Source organism: Danio rerio, chromosome 4 (genome assembly GCF_052040795.2).
Source record: "Danio rerio strain M-AB ecotype USA chromosome 4, GRCz13ab, whole genome shotgun sequence".
NCBI lineage: Eukaryota > Metazoa > Chordata > Actinopteri > Cypriniformes > Danionidae > Danio > Danio rerio.
The window spans coordinates 24,168,305-24,184,611 of record NC_141024.2 but is presented as its reverse complement, the minus strand read 5'-3'; the positions used below and the strand labels follow the sequence as shown (position 1 = coordinate 24,184,611).

Genomic DNA, 16,307 nt, shown 5'->3' with positions numbered 1-16,307 from the left:
AAGGAAATTCTTTTTTCAATTACTCTTTCTCTACTTCCGTTCTTCCAGCCTAATCTCATGAGGAAACGTGGGTATTTTACGTTTTGTCAGTTTAGAGTTCAATCATACGAAAATGTACGATTTTAAAAAGGAGGCGTCGCACCTAAGCCCACCCCTAACCCCAACCGTCATTGGGTGATAAGCAAATCATACTAAACTGTACAAATTAGATTGTACAAATTCATACGAATTAGCCACTAAATCAAAAAGTTTCAAATTGCCATGAGATTGCATTGGTTCTTCAGTTCATAAAAGAAGATATTTTGCACAGTAGATGTTATTTTTTTTTGTGGTTTATTTTCTTTAAACTAACTGCAAATACATTTTAAAGTATTACCCTGTTTAGAGACCAAATTAAAAGAAACTTTAGATGTTATGCTAATTAGTATAATTAAAATGAGTGCTGATCAGTATTTTAGTATGCCATGCTTAAAATTGTATTAAGGACATTAGCTTGTGTTTTTCCTGTGGTTCTTATGAATACAGCAGAGAATGAAATGTGATCCAGCATCTCCAGAAATCTGCAATAAGCTCACGTTTCTCTCACTTGTCATTTTTTTGTGGTTCTTCAGTCTACATTTTCAGCTTTCAGAGCTCTGGCACCAGCAGTGAAGCTTTTTTCCAAGAAACACATTGACCTTTAGTATGTTTAATCACAGCTCTCTCTGTGTGTGTGTTTTTTTGTTTGTGTGTGTGTATTTTGTTTGGAGATGAAGCATGATGAAAGCTGGAAGCGTTGTTTTTTTTCTGCTGAGTTCAGGTCTTGCTGAAGGCGAAGTCGTGGCCCTCGTGTCTCTTCATCCATCATCTGCTTCTGAACTCTCCAGCCTCTGCTCTCTATCGATTGTGTCCATCATTTCTGTCCTCCTCCTGCTGAGACTCAAACCTGAAGCTGAAGCAGAATCTCCTGCTGCTGTTTCCTTTACACAGATTAAAAGCAGCTTTGCTGAAGGTTGAGGGATCCAGACATCAGATTACACTCGAATACAGCAGGAAACACAGCTCTGATGTTTCTGCCAGTTCAGTTCACTGTCCTGTGTAATCTTTTCCCTGCTGTGTGTGGTTCCCAAAATCCTTAGCTTTGACTAGAGCTGATATATTCAGCAGGTGAGCAGGAGCTGCTGGTCAAGTGTAGAACCTCGTTTTCAAGCTCAAATCAAAATAAGAAGGAGTTTTAGATTATAATAAATCATTCAATTCAAGGCCGAAAGCTGCAAAGCAGTCATCAGTGACTAAAAAGAAAAATAATATTCACCTCAAGAAAGAATGGACAAAAGGAAGAAAAGTCTCACTTTTATCACTCTTTAAAAGTTTTGGTCTGGGTTTGTGTCATTTTAAATGACTCGTTATGTGCTGATTTACATTTTCCTGTGATGTGGAAAAAAAGCAGGTGAGTTAGCTGACTGGGGCAGAGCAGGATTCTCACGAAGACCTTTGGCGCAATACGGCTCTTTGTTATGACCCGTAGATTCAGTTTAAACTCAGTAAAGGCAAGCTTCTTTGGCGATGATGTGTGCAGTGTTAGATTATACATTTAGCGGACATTTGCACTGAACATGCAGTGAATGCAACGCATCGAGATTTGGGCACCTTCTCCGAAAACACTCAATTGATCTTGGCTGGCGGATCAACATTTACCAGATAATCACTGTCATAAAGGTACTTTTCACTCTTCCCCCGTTTGCATTTCCCATGATCGCTAAAGCTCCCTGTCATCTGACACCGGAGGGCCTCGAGTGACTGACAGCTGATATGAACCAAAATAGCGGCAATATAATCGTCTTCTTGCAGACGTGGCTATAAGCATCGGAACTGTTGCCAACTACAGGCCTAGGCCAGTCTTTAAATCCTCCAGCCAGAGGTCTGAAAACTTACATTTCCCCATGTTTTAATTTAATTAATGAATCAAAGCGAGCTCCCCTATATGGTTGGCAGCAAGCCAGACGGGTACCCGGGTTGTTTTAGCACATGTGCAAACTTTTTAATACTTTTAATGCCCTTAATTTTGGCTAATTTCATTTACTACTTTTTACAACCCCGCAGACAACCTGTATAATAGGTGAGTAAGGCCTACAAACCAGTCAAAAGGGTAATTTTAGAGTAAGATTCTATCCAACATCAAACATTACATTTACATATTTTTATAGTAGGACTTGATTTTTGCTTAATATTGCAATTATTTGTGACATATCTTTGCTACGATGACAATTAATTATATTTTACTAGGTATTTTTTAAGACACTTCTATACAGCCTAAAGTGACATTTAAAGGCTTAACTAGGCTAATTAGGTTAACTAGGTAGGTTAGGGCAATTAGGCAAGTTATTTTATAATGATGGTTTGTTCTGTAGACTATCGAAAAAAATATAGCTTAAAGGCGCTAATAATTTTGTCCCTAAAATGTTTTTTAAAAAATTTAAAACTGCTTTTATTCTAGCTGATTTTTTTTTTTTTTTTTACCAGCCAGTGTGGCTAGTGGTTTTTCAACATTGCTAGCCAATCTGCATTTTCATGAGCCACAATTTTTTTGTTGGGAAAATAATTATAAAATATTTTGTTATATACATAAATATGACTCTGACATGCTAAAATACTTAATTTAGATTTTGTGTTTTGTCCACATCTCTCCTCATTCATTTCACTGTTTGTGTGCCGTGTATGAACAAATAGGTCATGGTTTCATAGTGTTATATTGCAATTAGTTATTATCTCACATGACTTTTCAGAACTCAAAATTAAGGATTTACCAAATTTATCTCTGACCACACCAAACAACAATTATTTCTTAGCAACAAATTTTAAATGTGTCAAAACAAGCTAAATGTAGCTGTATGCTACACATAAATGAAGAGTTAATCTCATATTAAAGCAATGTTGTTGTAAAAAAAAACCATAATTAAACCATATAAACAAAAATAATCGTAAGCAAAAGAAAACATGTGAAAAACATACCATGTGTGATAATGAAAGGATGATCACACGGTTAAGGCCAATTAATAACCTGTTCAAAGCGAAAGCAACCAGTGCTGCTTACAAAAAGACATATTTGGAGTTCTTGAAACCAGCAAGACTGTGGGTTCTTATGCATAATTTTTGTCTGGTCTATTTGAAAGAGAACCGATCACAGTTGCGTTCCAGGCACGGTTGCTTCACACAAGTAAATAGGAGTGCGCATGTGCTTAAAACAGTCGTGCGCATCACGACTTTCTTTTGCTCGCGCGGACACAATTATTTTTGTTAGTCGTGCTCTCGATTTTAAGGTCACATTTGCACACATATTGGGTCATTCTTATAGTCGAACCCTGCTTTTAAGAAAACTACAATTTAAAAATTATTTTTAACCAGCCAAAGTGGCTAAAGTGGGAGTGACTGTCTAAGCCGCCAAAGCTGAAATCTACCATTTCTATCTACCGGCACGACTGCAGAATCTTTTTAAGAAAAGAAGTAAAAATAAAGAGATGTATTGAGCGCACACTAAAGAGCAAGCACCCTACTGAGTGTGTGTTAATGATATTGACCTCAGTGGAGGCTCATGCTGTCAGGACTCGTGCTTCAGTCGCCTCTCCAGATTTCTGCCAATGGAAGCAGTTTTATGTTGTGTTAGAGTGCTGGTCAATGAGTTCACTGTTCAGTTCCGCTCACGCTTGAGTTTGATTGCAAGATCTCAGTTTGTGCTGTAGATCAGAGTCATTTGTCATTGGTTTACTCAGAGCTGAAACATCATTCATCTCCTGTCAGTCTGATTGGACATTCAGGATCAACAGTAAAGAGAAAAGTAAAATATATGTCCTTTATAAAGCCTTGACGTATCCGTTAAGTTCATAGAGAGAAGCTGCTGTCTGTCTGTTTATGCTGATCTATGAATCTCTCTGGAAATGATGGAGGATGATGGTATTTAAGTATTTATGCTCTCTTTAAATGGCTTTAGGGATAAAACCCTCAGATGCTGCTGAAGAGAGATTTGAGGAGCTTCAGCGAGCAGAGCAAAGTAAAAAAAGTCAAGAATTCGCCCTCTCAAATAGCAGAGAGGGGCTGATTTTATAATGCGGATTAGATCTGGACAAAATGCCTCCAGAGGACTGTTCAATAAAGTGTGATGTAAGCCTATAATTGGATTGATTATGACAGAAAGGAGAGAAGAGAAAAGAGCATCAGGCCCAATGGCACGCTGGACATCAGCGCACTGTAGGAGCACGCAAATACATATAGTGTACAGTAAGAGGTTTCTTAAACATAAAAATACAAAAAAGAATTCACCACTTACATCAATCAGAATCAAATGACGGTATTGTATTTCATTTTGTTAGAAATTTTATTAGTCTGTTATTTTATTTGTTACTACAAAAATGTCATGCTTTTTTTACTAAGTAATATTCACATTTTACTAGTCTTAAATGCATATATTACTTTATTATTAATGTGAAAATATAAAAAGTGCTTTTTAAAGATAATTGTGAGTTATATACAAAATTAAAAGTTTGTATTTGCATAATACATTCATACATAGTCAAACCTGAAATTATTCATACCACTGGCAAATTCTGATCTAAAGATACTTTGCCTCTTGTACATCTCATTATCTTTTGGTATGTCATTTCAAGTAAAAAAACAAACAAAAAAAACAACAACAACTAAAACTTGCTGTTTGAATAAAAGTAATTTTAGGTCAGAATTCGCCAGGGGTTTGAATAATTTCAGGCTTGACTGTATATATGGAAAAATATACATAGTCCATGCACATTTTTTTGTAAACTGAACATTTCTTTTGAATGCGATGTCACAATCTTTTAACAGCATTAATTATAAGGTTCTGTTAAAATGTAGTTATTCACATATGGATGGATGGATGTATGTATGGATGGATGGATGGATGGTCCTGTGACAACTTATTTACATATTATTTTTTGAAGTTGTGCAGAGTGTAAACATAAATGGATGAATGGATGAATAAACGAATGAATGAATGAATGAATGAATAAGATAAGGTTCTGTCAAAATGTAGTTATTCACATATGGATGGATGTATGAATGAAAGGGTGGAGGGATGGTGCTTTGACAACTTATTTACATATATATTTTTTTTAAGTTGTGCAATTTAGTGTAAACATGGATGGATGGAGTAATTCTACTGATATGTTGCTGAGGTGCTAAAGACAATAAAATCGCTGTAATTCATTACAAACATGCATTGTTTTAAAAGTTTGAAACTTGAAAAACTCATTCTTGATCACATTTGATGATGACTGATCACAGAGAGCTGAACAGATTGTTTAATCCTGGTTGCTTTGTGCATGTCCTGTCTTGTTGTTATGATTATATCTGTTACTATAAAGACATGTTAATACGCGGCTGTCAATCAATTCAGTGGGTGGGGAAACTGCACTCATATGCCACATTGCGGTCGGCCTTAAAATTAGAGGGATTTCGATCCTATTTTAATGTCAGGAAATTTTAAAAAGTGACTAATTGTGTTTATATCCCCCCAATATGACTGTGAACACACTATACCTACACACAGTTCTTTCCAAACGGCTTACAAAAGATGATTTTCATCATAGGTGCCCTTTAAAGAGGAAACATAAAACTACTTCCGACTAAAAATGGGTGAAAATGGTGAGAAAATGGTGTTTTTAAATTTGAACACTTTGGAAAGCGTTTTTAAAAAAGTTTAAAAGCACAATCTCACAAAACAGAAGAAAATAAAGTGCATAAGTGTGGACCTTTAAGGCTTTAAAACAAAAAAAACAAAAAAAATTGTGCCATTGAAAGTTAGCATGTATGTTTTTCCAGTTTTAAGGAACATGCAAATAAAGCATTTTAAGAGTGCATGTAGACGTGAGTTGTATGCTTGGCAATGAAGCAAATCAGCTGCCACTCTTCATTAGAGTGGATTTGAGAGTAATTATCACCCTCTTCTTAATCTCTGTTCATTGTCTAGAGTGTTTATTTTACATCTGAGGAGGATTGGAGTCTCTTTGGATTTGTAGTGAAGTTTCTGATCTCAATTACACCTGTTTCACTGCAAATCTGTCGTGAAATGAGAGTCTGAGCAAAAACATAATCAGCTCTTCTGTCTCGTCTGGCCTCTGTGTATTTGCCTACTGATTAAAACTTCATGAAAGCTCACATTCTTCAAACAAGGTGGACATTTTCAGCTGGGAAAGCGTTTAGTAAGAGGTTTCTTCTGAGCAAAGCACTTTCTGTGTTTAAACAAGCCTCTTCCCCGCAGAGTTTGTTCCTTGGGCTTTTTTTCCTCAGGGTGTGCTGCTCAATTCTGTTATTAACTGACTAAAATTCTGCAGTTTAGCTTTACAGGTTCTCTTAATACAGTGTCTTAGTGTTTCTGAAAGTCACGTCCACTTTTATTGATTGTATATTTTCTGCTCGGTTTGTGAGTGTATTCATAAATATTAGTTAAAAGGAGAGTATTTGTAGACTCTCAGTCGAATGTTGCTCCTTGCACTGGCTACCTGCCAGTTATAGAATTGACTTAAAAAATTTACTATTTGTCCTTGCTATTTGTAAAGAAACTATCATTTTGTTTCAGAAAAGAAAACAAAGCTGCTAGAATGACCCAGCCAATTACCTGATTTGAGTCCAATAGAAAATAAAAACTAAATCAGAGCTGATAAATTTCCTTTCTATGTTTGAATTGCTTGGGTTTTTAAACAAGCAAACAAACAAATTAAAGGTCGCCAACGTAAAGAAGAGTGTGTGTGTGTGTGTGTGTGTGTGTGTGTGTGTGTGTGTGTGTGCGCTGTATTTAAAGTAGGGCTGGGCAATGAAATCGGTATCAGTATTTACTGACCGAACACCATTGTCAGAATCGATAAAAAAAAAAAAGATTTGGTATGTAGTTTCATTATGAAGTGCTATAGTTTTTTTTTTTTTTAAATGTCTGCTAAGCGCATGCCTTAGAAGCAATGCTAATAAGCTTAGACCGTGAGTTTCTCAATTCCAGTGAAGGCGCATGATGCACATATGGAAATGACGCACCACATGCATTTTTTCAGCTGCACCTAGTTGAAAACATCTGATCTTTGCAGCAAGCACATCATGTAAGTACAATTTACCAATCCGCTTCACACTTTGTATGATATATTTCAGTAATAACGGCAGACTAATTACCTCAGACAAACACAGTGCACCCAAACACTGCAGCGCTTTTTACTTTGCTCTCTAAACTTCTCATCCTCTGAGAAAATGGTTAATGGCCACCTTGTTACGAGAGATACTAAGTAAGTGCGAGCACAAGGTCCGTTGTAAATAATCAAGGAATCCACGCGTACACGCTTGTCACTTCAGGTCAAACAACACATGCGAAAATGAGTACCATATAGAAGCAGTGAGGAGATTGTAAAAAAAAAGGATGTAAAGATGTTGCCAGAGTGGCTTTTTGGTTTCTTTTCTTGCGTATCACAGTCACTAGCACCCCATCTGAAAAAGTTTTTAGCCTTGTGGGTAATACAGTCATTCAACTTCACAATTTGTAATGTTCAGTATTGAATAATGATGGCTGGTTCCTTTATTTGAAAGCTCATTTTTGATTATCATAATGTGTTTTGTTTATAGAGTTTAAGGGTTAATGTATCATTATTTTTGACATATTACAGATGTTGATCTACCTTAAAGTTTGCTTTGATAGTTCACAGCATTTACACTTCACCATTGCACACACTTTGTAACATTTTACACCCAGTGCAATAAGGCAAAATGTGTTTCTATGATACGTTGCTAGTTTCAGACCATAATTTTCCCGTTTTTCGCCACGCTGTTTAACTAGCAAATCCATTTGGGCCACTTTGTGGACTCATGGGTGTTTCAGTCTTGATAAAGAGCGTGTTACGGCGCATTACAATTTTGAGGAACTAAAATAGACAGCACAACAGATCAGCTGAGAGGAGATCTAAAGTCCAGCGTAGAGCCCAGTAGTTGTGCGCTTCGCAAACACACAGCTTAATATACAGGATGTACAGCAATATGCAAATATCTTTACAAATGAAAAATAATTAAAGGAATAAAATATTACAATTTGTTTTATTTTCTACATGAATATAAAAACCACTACCTCCATAACTTCTTCATCTTATGGCTTTTTCAGCTTATTTATGACAATTAGCTTTTGTATAATGTTATTATTATCATAAGTAATATTTATTATATGCAAATTTATATTTGTTTTATTGAAAAACAAGCTTAGATTTGCCCACCTGTCAGATTTTGGACCATATGGGCATAGCAAGTGTATTTGGATATAACTTCGTTATTATTGCTCATTTATTCGTTTGCTGGAAATTAGAACAGAATTTAGAAATAGTTTTGAAACAAACCTTTGCACTTAAAAAACTAAATTATGCAGATGCTCTGTTAAGTTGTTTTCTCTCTAGTGAAGCATTTAGTTTTTTTCACTTACAAATTCCGCTATGTAAACAGCAAATGCGCCATGGCGTGATGCAACTGACTCTCAACGTGAATGGGAGATGAGACTCTGATTGGTTTATTCTCAAAACACACCTATAACTCATTAAGAGAATCAGCTCAACCCTGTTAGGCCATGTGCCGTGGCGCAGAGTGGATTTTTCCATCCTTAAAATAGCAAAAGTGGATTCGGACACGTCCCTAATGCTTTTGCACCCTGAGCTTTAGACTTTGCGGCTAGATTGTTAAAATAGAGCCATAAGAGTCTCTTTACCATTTATGTTTATTTTATTATAAAGAGATCAAATATTTTTGATTTTGACTATAAAACTATTTGCCTTTGTAATGTCGGTAAATTAAAATAAATTGAATAAATAAATAAAAAATCTTAATATTCATAAATGTATTGTTGTTATTGTTAAAATGTATATTAATACCAAATTATATGAAACATGATATTGTGATGTATATACATAGACCTTAAGTTGTGTCCTTATCATTCCTGTGTGTGTGTGTTTTCAGCAAAAAATGCTGTATGCATTTAAAAGTGTTTATTCAGTGTGTGTGTACATGATTATGCATGAGTATGTGCAGTAAGACTATGTGTGTGTTTGTGTGTGCACATGATTATGCATGAGTTAGCGCAGTATGTGTGTGCGTGTATCTGTTTGTCTACTTGTTTGACTATACTTGTGAGGGCCAAATGCCCTTTCTGGTGTGGTGAAATATCATAAAAACTGACTGGTAAAGATATTTTACTGGTCCACGTCCATAAAAAAGATATATAATGCGGCCTAAACATATTTTTATTTGATCTAAGTTACTCACTAAGATCAGACAAATGTGTGTGTGTGCATATGTGTATTTATGAATATGCATGAGTATGAGTATGTGTGTGTACATGTATCTGTAATGTATGCATTTGTGTGTTTTGTGTGTTGTGTTGTGTATGCATGTGTGTGTATGTGGTTATATGCATAAGCTTGAGCAGGGAATGTATGTATATATGTGTGCGTGTGTTTGCGTGTGTGCATGTGTACTGTCTGTGCCTTGTGTATGTTGTGTCTATACATGAATATGCATGAGATTGAGCAGCAAGAGGGTGTGCATGTTCACGTGTCGCTGATTAGTGTATGTGTGCAAAAGTGTGTATGTGCATACATGTACACACTCAAACACACTAACTTATCCGCACACACACTAACCACCGAAAATTGAACACGCACACGAACTTGCTGCTCAAGTGTAGGTGGTTAGTATGTTTGAGAATGTACATGTGTGTGTGTGCGCATAAGTGTTTGTTTGAGTGCCATGGGATTGTGAGTGTTTATATGTTTGTGCGTGTGCTCATAATTGTGTATATTTGAGGTACATCTGAGTATGCGCATGTTTGTGTTGAATGCATGTGTATGTGTTGTGTGTGACTTTTTCTGTGCATGTGTGTGTGTCATGTTTGTGAGAGTGTGTTCGTAGGATCAGAATCGATGAGCTTCACTCCCTCATCAGCATCAGTCAGTCAGTCGGGCCTCTGCTGCTGTGATGATGATGATGTAACAGAGTTGAGGAGACACACACATACACGCAGAGAGTGAGCAGTGCAGATGATGAATGACGGAGGGGAAAGAGCAGGAGTGTGTAGAGTGATGGGTGAACGAGGTGAAAGAGCTCTACTCCAGTAAGCGAGGAACATTGTCTTTATGCTTTTAATTGTCTCGACCCCGAGAGGGCAAAACGTCCAGCCGACCAAAGAACTTGACCAATCACAGAGCAGATCTGCCGGCCTGCGGCTACAGCAGCCAAATCTATAACACTCTGCTATAAAAAGCACATCTCACACACACTGAACCCTGACGAAACACGAGAGAGCAAACACACACACACACACACTCCTCATCCTCTAAAAAGAGCAGGAGTGATGAGACGAGCTCCAGCAAACTCAACTGCTGAAATATAAAAGTGTGACCTCTCAGATTAAACTTTGATTGAGTGAAATGCTTTGACATGTTAACAAGCACCTGAGAGGAGGATTAAAAGGGGAATTCATGTGTCTGATTGGTTGTGGTTAGACCAAATTAGCCAGTTAGCAAGCAATGTGTCATTTGTCCATATACAGTGTGTAAGAAGTAATTCCAGACTCCAGTCTGTTGATTTATTTGAGGGAAAAAAGCACATGCTAGGTGGTGATGTGACAACAAGGACTATAAAATACACAAGACGCGTCACTCATTTAGTTTTGAATGGGGAACAGTATAACAGTCAATATAGTGAACGAAGCCCCGCCTACTAGTATAAGAGCCAATTAGCGGTTGCTAAAGACTGACGTTTCTCCGGGAGAGAAGCTTGGACCAGACGTGTGCTTTTACAACAGGTTTTGTGGTCAACAAACACACTGGAATATCAGCAAATACTTGCTTCACAGACATAAGAAATATATCCACATAAAGTTTGAAATCTGTACTTGTAAACGAACCAACTACAGTTATTTGGTTTTGTAATCCGTATGAAATGAACGTGATGTACAGTCCGTCCTGTCAAATACACACCACATGACGGCAACTACTCAAACGCCCACAAACTAGTAAACAAAGAGTCTCTTTTTTTTTTTTTTTTGAGAATATTCGCCATCAACGCCAAGCTGTGAATTACTTCAGAAGAGCAGTGCGATCTGATGAAGCATTATTCAGAGCATAATAACATGTAGAATGGCCATACATGAGGTTGGTGCCGTGATCTCGTTTATTTCAAGTCCAATTACCTTGGGCAACCGGAAAAAATGCTGATGCAATACCAAATATGTAATGTAATTGTAAGCTTGGCTAACAGTTTTGGAGAATTTGATGTTCGCATTCAGACAGAATGCCCGAGCATACTGCCCGAGAGGTTTTTCAAAGATGGCTACCGAGTGATATGACATGCCTTAAAGGGACTAAGTGTGACAACAATGTGATTAAAATGGTGATTCGACAACAATTTGGTTAAAATGGTGAGTTGACAACAATGCGGTTAAAAACCGTAGACTGTAGCCCTTGTCACACAGTGATACCGAAAAATATGCGAAAATATACGGAATGACTTAACCGGTGAACTCAAATAAGCAACGTTCGCACAGACGAGAATGTTACGGAATTTTTCCAGAAACAGTTTTTTCCGTTCTCACACTCATAGAATAATACCAGTATATTTTCATTGTCATTAACCAGAAATGACCACTAGACGGCTGTGCTTGTATTTGTAAACATTTGATTACATTACAAACTCATTTAATTACAATACCATTTGTTTCATTTGTTTACATTTACATTGTAAACAACTTTGATGAAAACATATAGAGAAACACTTTCGCATGTCGAGATGTACAGAATATGTGTGTGTGCTGGCGCTCACCGGCAGCTTTACAGGCACACGAGACAAGTCAAGCAACTAATAGGAGCAAAGCTTGAATGTAAACAAACAATGGCTTATTTTAAGCACCTTATCGATAATTATTTACTCAGTTGACATTAAGAAGGATTATAGAAACATTATCTGACTAACATCCAGCAGCTAATGTGTCTGGAAAAATATTCAAAGGCTTTCATTTTCATAAACTGCATGGACGTGAATGCGATTTTAAAGGTGAAAAAAAAATGAATTGAAAAAAAATGTTTTGATTGTACTTTAGATGTGCATTTATCTGAAAATAATTGCAAATGAACAATGCAGTCTGAATCCTTAATTTATTCATTTTAATTTTGCAAATTGTCTGTTAATATTGTAAACAAATATTTATACATATACAGTAAACTGCTTTTGAAAATGTATGTAACACTAATAATGGGTAGAAAAAAAGAAACTTAATACCAAGTAAAAATACTAAATAATATTTAATGTTTATATTTAATTAAATGTTTCTTTCTTCTGTTAAACATGGAAGGTATTTCTGGTGCTGGTAAAATGCTGGTTGCTGGGACCCATTGACTTTCATAGTATTTTTTCTCCTACTATGGAAGTCGATGGCTCCCAGCAACTAGAATTGTTCAAAATATTTTCTTTGTGTTCAACAGAGGAAAGAAACTCGTAAAGGTTTAAAACCACATGAGGAAGAGTATGATAAGGCATTTTTAATTTTTGGGTGAACTATCCATTTAAATATTTAAATATTACTCAGTATTATGACAAAATAAGGAATAAGTTATATTTTCTTCTATAATATATTATGCTTATAATTTTCCCAAACAAAACTGTCTAAACATATTTGGCTCAGTAAATATGATAAAACAACTTTAAAATATATTGCATTCTAAATATCTTATTTTAAAAATATTCTAAAATCTTTAATGATCATAAGTGCTTGATTTTAGGGTATTTCTGAGATCAAAATCCTCACGTATTGCTCTTTTCCAAACTTTTTTTGAAAATTCAGAGATAATAAAACTAGGATCAGTAGTGTTTTATCTATGATTTATACAAATCTGTCACGGCAGCTCTGGCACAACAGATTAAACTCTTAACAGCCTATGAATAATTAGCTCTTTAGCTTGTGTTTTCCAATTTATACACCAAACAGCTCATTGATTTCACTCATCAAGAAACAATCACAGCCAATCTGAGCGTAAAATGAAAAATCTGAGCTTAATAACGGACAGAATCTCAAGCCAGAAGTCAATTATTATATGATGGTCTTCACAATATTGACACCGCAGGATAATCTGCAATTGTTTGAAACCCACCGAGCTCAAATTGTTCTGCTGATGTTTTTACACTTAAGGACAGAAGCGTCAACACTTATTTGTTGAAAGCACCGCAGCAAGTAATTGAATCGCTCAGTAAGTTGAAGCAAATAATGAGGCTGGTTATATTTGAGACTAATTGCATTAATAATTTCATGTGTCGTGTGTTATTAAAGTCACTGCACTGCTGGGAGTGAAAATAAACTGGTGTGTTGCTGTATGAACTAAGTAAATTGAAAGTTGTGATTTTATAACAGCTCAAAAATACCTCAGAAACTGTGATAAATATAGACGTAATTGAACACTTCTGCAGTTCAAAGCACAAACTAAACTGACAATTCAGTTACGAGTGTGTGAGGGTGGAAAATAACATACTGAAGGGGGTTGAGAAGCTCAACATGTTTCAAATAGTGTAATATTAGTCTCTTACCTTGTCATTCTTTCTCTTTATCTTCTAAATCAGTCATTGTACGATTACAATTATTTAGTCTAATGAAGCAGAAATTGAGTTTGAATCTTATCATTGGCTTCAATTCTAAGAATACACAAACACACAAACAGAAAGTGTCTGAAAGGAATAATAATTGAGTGTGGAAATGGTTTCTCAAATAATTTTTGACTAAAATAATCATCTTTAATATTGTTTCATCCAACCCAAGCTCATTGTGGAAACGTAGCCCCGCGGACGTTTCTGGAGACCGCGATTTACGTGGCCGGGGGTACGTAAGGCCGCATTTAGTTTTTTTCGAGTGAACGCTGCGGGGTGGTGTGGCGCCGCTCCGCCCCTCCTTTTCGTGCTTGCCGGCCGACGGCTCAACTTCGAGTGGACGGCTTTCCCGATGCAACTAGTTTGTCCGCTTAGCTCACAGCGTTGCGTCGGCAGAGCGGAGGCCCCGGAGGAGGAGCCTGCCACGGGGACAACGACCGGGATCGAGTTCGGGGAACAGCAGTTCCGGAAATCAGGTAAGACGAAAAACGGAATCCGAAAAATAAGGGCGAGGACGCGGCGGGATCCGAAAACGCGGTCGAAAACGAGGGCTTTTGCTTTTTTTTTTTTTCTGGACGTCTTTTGCGAACCGTCGCTCGGGTTTAGGGAAGGAGGAGGAGGAGGAGGAGGAAGAGGAGGGCGGCCGAGTCGGTCGATCCAGCGGCTTTTCGCGCGAGAACGGCGCACGCTCCCGAGAGCGCACACAGCGCACACAGTGGCCTCTCGCGGATCCGCGAAAACAAAAAAACGCTTGAATACGTACCTCCCGGGACGTAAATCGCGGTCCGCAGAAACGTCCGCGGGGCTACGTTTCCACAATGAGCCCGGGTTGGTTTCATAATTGCCGGTTGAGATTAAATCTCAGATGTAAAAGCAGCTCCAGTTTTAAACACTCATAAAGTGCTTCATTTCCTATGAAGATCATCATTAAGAGATAAAGAGACATTGTCTTCTCTTAGATTAACCCAAATAACACTTGACCTCTGCAGTTTGTTGTTGTGTGGCTCGTTCTCCTTGAGGGTCTTTGCTTGAGCTGTAATTAACCATTTCATACTTGCTTAGCTTGACTGTTGCCTTGGGCTACAAATATCCCTGTTATCGTCCGCTTGGAGATCATATTAAGTGCAGAGCTTTATAATTCTTTCCAACAGGGCTTTATATCTGCCGCGTCCCTCTTTTTTTCTGTCCATCTCATAAATTGACACTGGACAATGTCAGACTCAGTGTAACATTATTCTTGGAGTAAGTTGTTGGTTTTGTGTAAATTCCACTGTCTCAGTTTCTCTGTCTGCGTCCTCGCTGACCTTTTCCCTTTAAAATCAAATCTTGACATGTCAATTAGCAGCCGTCAGATTCGCACGACTTTCTGCCAGTCAGATTGAATGATGAATGATCTGAGCTGCATTGAAGCAAGATGATGGAAAGAGAATTTGTAATCGGTGGCTGTTAAGGCTTCTGGAACAACACTTAAAGGCCCGGTTATACTTCATATGAAGATCTTTTTAAGTCTTCGTTTGAGGGCAAAAATAAACTCTGAACACTTCAACAATCTTGCCCAGTTGTAGGTGAGGTTTTAAATGTGTGATGTTGCTCAAATGTACCCTTGAACCCATTGAGGTGGCAGACATAATTGCTCTGGACCAATGATAGCTCAAAGGTGTTTAAGAGCCAAACCTCACTCCCCAAAGGTGTGCTGATTTGAACTGCTGAAGCATCTCAAAAATAATTTGGTTTAGGATGGATTTTGAATTTTCAATATTACGCCATTTCAGTTCGTTCTTCGATTTCTTATTAAGCATGCCAGTGCCTTAAGGGTACAATACCCACTGAGCTCAAATTATTCTGCTGAAAGACTTTTTTTTTACGCTAAGGGACTGAAGTATCAACACTTATTTGTTAACACACACAAGACATTTATTAGACTGGTTATACTTGAGACTAACTGCATTAATAATTTCACGTGTCGTGTGTTATTAAAGTAACTGCACTGCTGGGAGTGAAAATAAACTGGTGTGTTGCTGTATGAGCTGAATTTATGAAGAGTTGTGATTTTATAACAGCTCAAAATTACCTCAGAAACTGTGATAAATATAGACGTAATTGAACACTTCTGCAGTTCAAAGCACAAACTAAACTGACAATTCAGTTACGATTGTGTGAGGGTAGAAAATAACATACTTAAGGGGGTTGAGAAGCCCAACATGGATTCAAATAGAGAAATTTGTCTTTATTAGTCTGTTTACTTAGATTTTTTCTCTTTTTCTTCCAAATCTGTCATCGTACGATTACAATTATTAATCTAATGACGCAGAAATTGAATATAAATCTTACCATTGGCTTCAACTCTATGAATACTGCTGCTCAGAACTGCCAAAACAAACTCCAACGGATGGGTTTTGTTCAAAAATGACAATTTCCGTTCATTCTTTGATTTCTTTTAAAGAATACCAGGGCCTTAAGGGTAAAATACAACTTCAAAGAAGTCAAGTTTGTCCTTAGTGTATTTGCAAAATGGCACAAACAAACAACAATGTTGTTAAAGTGATACCAATTAACATAGATCCATAAAGAAATACTAAACGCGATCTACACTACACAGAAAAACACTTTAAAATTGAACTTTCTTTACTTAGTTGTTACTTTTTACTTTAAAA

General features: G+C 36.9%; 2 protein-coding genes across 8 annotated transcripts in view; one reads left to right on the top strand and one right to left on the bottom strand.

The window, feature by feature from the left end:
• Nucleotides 1-16,307, bottom strand: part of LOC147844726 (uncharacterized) — a 200,097-nt gene that overhangs the window by 12,648 nt on the left and 171,142 nt on the right. The window contains exon 12 of one of the 7 annotated variants that reach the window (XR_015483161.1): nucleotides 14,225-16,259. The exons of the other annotated variants lie outside the window; for them this stretch is intronic. The gene's annotated coding sequence lies outside the window, so the exon portion shown is untranslated. Of the gene's footprint in view, nucleotides 1-14,224; nucleotides 16,260-16,307 lie in introns of those variants that run through there. 7 annotated transcript variants of the gene reach the window in all.
• trhde.2 (thyrotropin releasing hormone degrading enzyme, tandem duplicate 2) overlaps nucleotides 1-16,307 on the top strand; it is a 210,967-nt gene that overhangs the window by 29,883 nt on the left and 164,777 nt on the right. The gene's annotated exons all lie outside the window — the stretch shown is intronic.